Consider the following 7,028-nt stretch of genomic DNA (forward strand, 5'->3'; position numbering starts at 1 on the left):
CTTTATACCTGCAAAACACTTAAACCATATAGAACTTGCAGTTCTTGTTAGTAAATGTGTGGGAGCTTTACCCAGCAACTGATAGATTAATCAAATCATTTATCATTTATCTTTCTCCCCCTTTTTGTCATAACATCAAAAAGAATATTTCAAAAGATTCAGATGAATAGAACGACAAATAAAATCACTGGAATGTAAAACAAAGAAACTTTTTATTGATAAATCAAAAGATATTACATGAGAAGATGTTTAACAAGCAGATGCAACAAGGAAAGAAAACTACAAAGACCAAAGCCTAAGACCCTAGCTAAGACAAAGTCTGTGCCAGCATGCCATGAAGGAGTGAAACGCCTCATTGACTGCTTCTTGGGCTTCCAGGCGAGGGGTCAGGGAGACTTGGTTCTGATGCAGATCTTCCACAATCTTTATCAGAGACAACATTCTCAGCAGGTGAAGATGAGGAGATTTCTTTGGAATGGGTTGAGGGAGAGGAAAGGTTAGATGAAGAGGAAGTTGAGTCTAGAAGGAAACAAGATGAGGAAGAAGATGGAGATGATGGAGGGCTTTCACCAGGGGGTTGAAACACACGTCTAGAATAGTTTCCAGATAACATTGCTTCGAATGGATTCACCTTGAGAGGGTCATAGGTGATCTTTATCTTTTTGGGTTTGGAAGGAGATGTTTCAACCGCTTTTCTCTTTTTGTTTTGATCATTTCCATGATTTCCTGGGCTTGATGAAGAGTTCATGATGGATTTGCAGATAATGAACAGCTAGGGTTTGATATGAATGCAAAAGGATAGGGAAGGAAAACAAGGACAAAGTGTAGTAGAGAAAATATAAGAAAGAAAGAGAAGCGTTTGAGGAGTATTTAAAAGAAAATAAAATGAAACAAATGATGGATAGCATTTAATGTTACGTGACATGAGGAGAGATAATAAAGACAAATGAGGTGACTAGCACAGTTACCTATGGTCGGCGTCCCTTCAACTGCACGCGCGCTTATCCATGAATAGTAACGACAGGTTTACCATCCCGAGATAAAACGTTACAGCTGTTTTGCTTTAAAAGAGGTTCTGAATCAACTTAGACAATGAAACGTTAGTAATAACAGAATCATAATTTCTAAAAGATTTCAATCAGAACTTCTGATTAAAAAAAAATTCACAATCATTTCAGAAGATACTCATACATAAGAACTTCTCATCTTCTCATTCTGGGCATAAATCCATACTGATGTTCTTCAGAATGAACTTAAACCTATCTTCAGCCAGGGGTTTTGTAAAGATATCAGCCCATTGATGGTCTGTATCAACAAAGTTTAAAGATATAACACCCTTCTGAACATAGTCCCTTATGAAATGATGTTTAATCTCAATATGTTTAGCTTTTGAATGAAGAATAGGATTCTTAGATAAACATATAGCAGAAGTATTATCACAGAATATAGGAATGTTACTCTCAAATATCTGATAATCTTCCAGCTGACTCTTCATCCAGAGCATCTGTGTACTGCAACCAGCAGCAGCGACATATTCTGCTTCTGTCGTTGATAGAGCAATAGTTGCTTGCTTCTTGCTATACCAGGAGATCAAATGACTTCCAAGAAATTGGCAACTTCCTGAAGTACTCTTTCTTTCAATTCTGTCTCCAGCATAGTCAGCATCGCAGAATCCTACTAAGTTGTATTCTTTAGATTTTCTGTAAACTAAGCCAACATTAGTAGTACCTTTCAGATACCTTAGAATTCTCTTAACAGCAGTTAAATGAGATTCTCTAGGATCTGATTGGAATCTAGCACACAAACAAACACTGAACAGAATGTCAGGTCTAGAAGCAGTCAGATATAGAAGAGATCCAATCATACCTCTGTATAACTTCTGATCTACCTTCTTACTTACCTCATCCTTACCTAGGATGCATGTTGGATGCATAGGAGTTTTGGCTTCTTTGCAGTCTAGAAGATTAAACTTCTTCAGAAGTTCCTTCACATACTTGGTTTGGTGAACATACGTTCCTTCTGATGTTTGATTTATTTGTATTCCAAGGAAATACTTGAGTTCTCCCATCATGCTCATTTCAAACTCAGCCTGCATAGACTCAGCAAACTCCTTTCCAAGTGTAGCATTAGATGTTCCAAAAATAATATCATCTACATATATTTGACAAATTAAAATATCCCTTTTAAAGGTTTTACAAAAGAGAGTAGTGTCCACTTTTCCTCTAGTGAAACCATTATCCAGAAGGAAAGAACTTAAGCGTTCATACCAAGCTCTGGGAGCTTGTTTCAATCCATATAACGATTTCTTTAATTTAAAAACATGATTAGGAGACATAGAGTCTTCAAAACCAGGAGGTTGATGGACATAAACTTCTTCATCTATATAACCATTTAAGAAGGCACTCTTAACATCCATTTGATAGAGAGTGATGTTATGTTGAGTGGCAAATGAAATTAATAGACGAATAGATTCTAACCTGGCCACTGGTGCAAAGGTTTCTGTATAGTCAATCCCTTCTTGCTGACTATAACCCTGAGCCACCAGTCTGGCTTTGTTCCTTACCACTTCACCTTTCTCACTGAGCTTGTTTCTGAAGACCCATTTTGTACCGATTATATTGAATCCATCTGGTCTAGGAACAAGATCCCAAACATCATTCCTTGTAAACTGATTCAGTTCTTCTTGCATAGCAATTATCCAGTCTGGATCTTCTAGAGCATGATCAACAGAAGTTGGCTCGATCAAAGATACAAGACCTAATTGACAATCTGCATTGTTCTTAAGGAATGCTCTTGTTCTGATTGGATCATCCTTCTTTCCAAGAATGACATCTTCTGAATGACCAGAGATGAGTCTGGACGATCTTCTGACAGATGGTTCTTCAGAAATGCTTAGATTCTCCAGAGAAGCTGATACTTGATCTTCAGATTCTTTGCTTCTGAGAAGCTCTGCTTCTGATGCGTTGCTTCTTGGCTCAACAACTTCTGATATATCAATATCCCAATCTGCAAAATTATCAAACTGCTTTGGTTTTTCAGAACCAAGCTTATCATCAAACCTGATATTGATTGATTCTTCTACAATCAATGTTTCAGTATTGTATACTCTGTAGCCTTTTGAGCGTTCAGAATATCCAAGAAGGAAACATTTTTGTGCTTTGGAATCAAACTTACCAAGATGATCTTTAGTGTTCAGAATAAAGCATACACATCCAAAAGGATGGAAATATGAAATGTTGGGCTTTCTATTCTTCCACAATTCATAAGGAGTCTTATTTAGAATAGGTCTGATAGAGATTCTATTCTGAATATAGCATGCAGTGTTTATTGCTTCTGCCCAGAAATGCTTAGCCATATTGGTTTCATTGATCATGGTTCTGGCCATTTCTTGCAGAGTCCTATTCTTTCGTTCTACAACTCCATTTTGCTGTGGAGTTCTAGGACAAGAGAAATCATGGGCAATACCATTTTCTTTGAAGAATTCTTCAAAGGATCTGTTCTCAAATTCACCACCATGATCACTTCTGACCTTTATGATTTTACACTCTTTTTCAGATTGAATCTGAATGCAGAAATCAAAGAACACTGAATGAGTCTCATCCTTGTGTTTCAAGAATTTTACCCATGTCCAGCGGCTATAATCATCTACGATGACTAATCCATATTTTTTCCCTCTGACAGATGCTGTTTTGACTGGGCCAAACAGATCAATGTGCAAGAGTTCTAATGGCCTTGAGGTAGAAACAACATTCTTGGACTTGAATGCAGGTTTGGAGAACTTTCCCTTCTGACATGCTTCACAAAGAGCATCTGATTTGAATTTCAGATTAGGGAGTCCTCTGACAAGATTCAGTTTGTTAATCTGAGAAATCTTTCTCAAACTAGCATGACCTAATCTTCTGTGCCAGACCCACTGCTCTTCAGAAACAGACATAAGACAAGTCACCTTCTGACTCATAAGATCTTGCAGATCTGTCTTATAAATGTTGTTCTTCCTCTTGCCTGTAAATAGGATTGAGCCATCCTTCTGATTTACAGCCTTGCAAGACTCTTGATTAAAGATTATATCATAACCATTGTCACTCAATTGACTGATAGATAAGAGGTTATGTGTTAATCCTTCTACAAGAAGTACATTAGAAATGGAAGGAGAGTTACCAGACTTTATAGTTCCAGAGCCAATTATCTTGCCCTTCTGATCTCCTCCAAACTTGACTACTCCTCCGGATTTAAGCACCAGGTCTTGGAACATAGACCTTCTTCCTGTCATGTGTCGTGAGCATCCAGAGTCCAGGTACCATGACATGTTGTGCTTTGTCCTTTTTGCAGTCAAGGATATCTGCAATAGGAATAATCTTATCCTTAGGTACCCACATCTTTTTGGGTCCTTTCTTGTTAGATTTTCTCAAGTTCTGATTGAACTTGGGTTTAACATTGTAAGCAATAGGAGGAACAGCATGATAATTTTTAATGTGAGTTTCATGATATTTCCTAGGTTGTGTCACATGCTTTTTGGTGTGTGTTATGTGAAAACTTTGAGCATGTGAAGTGTGCCTAATATCATGGGAGTGGCCATACTTGAACTGATCATACAATGGCTTGTATGTGAATTTCATTTCATCAACAGGTTCAAGTTTGTATGGGGTTTCACCCTCAAAACCAATGCCGACTCTTTTGTTTCCAGACACAGCATATATCATAGAAGCTAGCTGACTTCTGCCAATACTTCTAGATAAGAACTTCCTGAAACTTAAATCATATTCTTTCAGAATATGGTTTAGACTAGGAGTGGATTTTTCTGAATCAGAAGGAGATCCAACATTATTGGATAATTTTAAAAGTTTTTCTTTTAATTCAGAATTCTCCAACTCAAGCTTCTTTGTTTCAAATTCAAATAGCTTTTTCAGCTTTTTGTATTTGAGACTCATCTGAGACTTGAATTCTAGAAGTTCAGTTAGACCGGAAACTAACTCATCTCTAGTAAGTTCAGAAAATACCTCTTCAGAATCTGATTCTGATGTGGATTCTGATCCGTCATCTTCTGTCGCCATCAGCGCACAGTTAGCCTGCTCATCTTCAGAGTCTGAATCATCTTCTGACTCATCCCAGGTTGCCATAAGACCTTTCTTCTTATGAAACTTCTTCTTGGGATTTTCCTTCTGAAGATTTGGACATTCATTCTTGAAGTGTCCAGGCTCATTGCATTCATAGCACATGACCTTCTTCTTGTCAAATCTTCTGTCATCAGAAGATTCTCCACGTTCAAATTTCTTTGAACTTCTGAAGCCTCTGAACTTCCTTTGCTTGGTCTTCCAGAGTTGATTTAGCCTTCTGGAAATCAAAGACAGTTCATCTTCTTCTTCAGATTCTGATTCTTCAGGATCTTCTTCTCTAGCCTGAAAAGCGTTAGTGCATTTCTTGATATTGGATTTTAATGCAATAGACTTACCTTTCTTTTGAGGCTCATTTGCGTCCAGCTCTATTTCATGACTTCTCAAGGCACTGATAAGCTCTTCCAGAGAAACTTCATTCAGATTCTTTGCAATCTTGAATGCAGTCACCATAGGACCCCATCTTCTGGGTAAGCTTCTGATAATCTTCTTTACATGATCAGCCTTGGTGTATCCCTTGTCAAGAACTCTCAATCCAGCAGTAAGAGTTTGAAATCTTGAAAACATCTTTTCAATGTCTTCATCATCCTCCATCTTGAAGGCTTCATACTTCTGGATTAAAGCTAGAGCTTTAGTCTCCTTGACTTGAGCATTTCCTTCATGAGTCATTTTCAAGGACTCATATATGTCATAGGCCGTTTCCCTGTTAGATATCTTCTCATACTCAGCATGAGAGATAGCATTCAGCAAAACAGTTCTGCATTTATGATGATTCCTGAAAAGCTTTTTCTGATCATCATTCATTTCTTGCCTTGTCAGCTTTACGCCTCTGGCATTCACTGGATGTTTGTAACCATCCATCAGAAGATCCCATAGATCACCATCTAGACCAAGAAAGTAACTTTCCAGTTTATCTTTCCAGTATTCAAAGTTTTCACCATCAAATACCGGCGGTCTAGTATAACCATTGTTACCGTTGTATTGCTCAGCAGAGCCAGATGTAGATGCAGGTGTAGACTTTTCACTTTCATCAACCATCTTTTACTGAAGCGTTTTTCTCTTCCTGAATCTTTTCTAAACACGGTTAAGTGCTTGCACCTTAGAACCGGCGCTCTGATGCCAATTGAAGGATAGAAAAACACTTAGAAAGGGGGGGTTTGAATAAGTGTAGCTTTAAAAACTTGACAGATAAAAATAAATTGCACAGTTATTTTTATCCTGGTTCGTTGTTAACTAAACTACTCCAGTCCACCCCCGCAGAGATGATTTACCTCAACTGAGGATTTAATCCACTAATCGCACGGATTACAATGGTTCTCCACTTAGTCAGCAACTAAGTCTTCCAGAGTCTTCTGATCACACACTGATCACTCCAGGAACAACTGCTTAGATACCCTCTAAGACTTTTCTAGAGTATACTGATCCACACGATCACTCTAGTTACAACCTGCTTAGATAACCTCTAAGACTTCCTAGAGTATTCTGATCCACACGATCACTCTAGTTCCTTACAACTTAATGTAATTCTAAGAGTATTACAATTGCTTCTTAAAAGCTATAATCACAAACTGTGATATTTCTCTTAACGTTTAAGCTTAATCTCACTAATATATTACAACAGCAATGTAGTGAGTTTTGATGAAGATGAAGATTCTGAGCTTTGAATTTGAACAGCGTTTCAGCAAGTTTAATATGAGTTGTTTTGGTGCGGAATCGTTAACCTTGCTTCTCATCAGAACTTCATATTTATAGGCGTTGGAGAAGATGACCGTTGAGTGCATTTAATGCTTTGTGTGTTCCGTACAGCATCGCATTTAATGTTATACGCTTTTGTCAACTACCTCGAGCCTTGTTCACGCTGTGTCTACTGACGTAGCCTTTAGTAGCTTTTAACGTTCCTTTTGTCAGTCAGCGTAG

Source organism: Vicia villosa, linkage group LG2 (genome assembly GCF_029867415.1).
Source record: "Vicia villosa cultivar HV-30 ecotype Madison, WI linkage group LG2, Vvil1.0, whole genome shotgun sequence".
In the NCBI taxonomy this organism is placed as follows: Eukaryota; Viridiplantae; Streptophyta; class Magnoliopsida; order Fabales; family Fabaceae; genus Vicia; species Vicia villosa.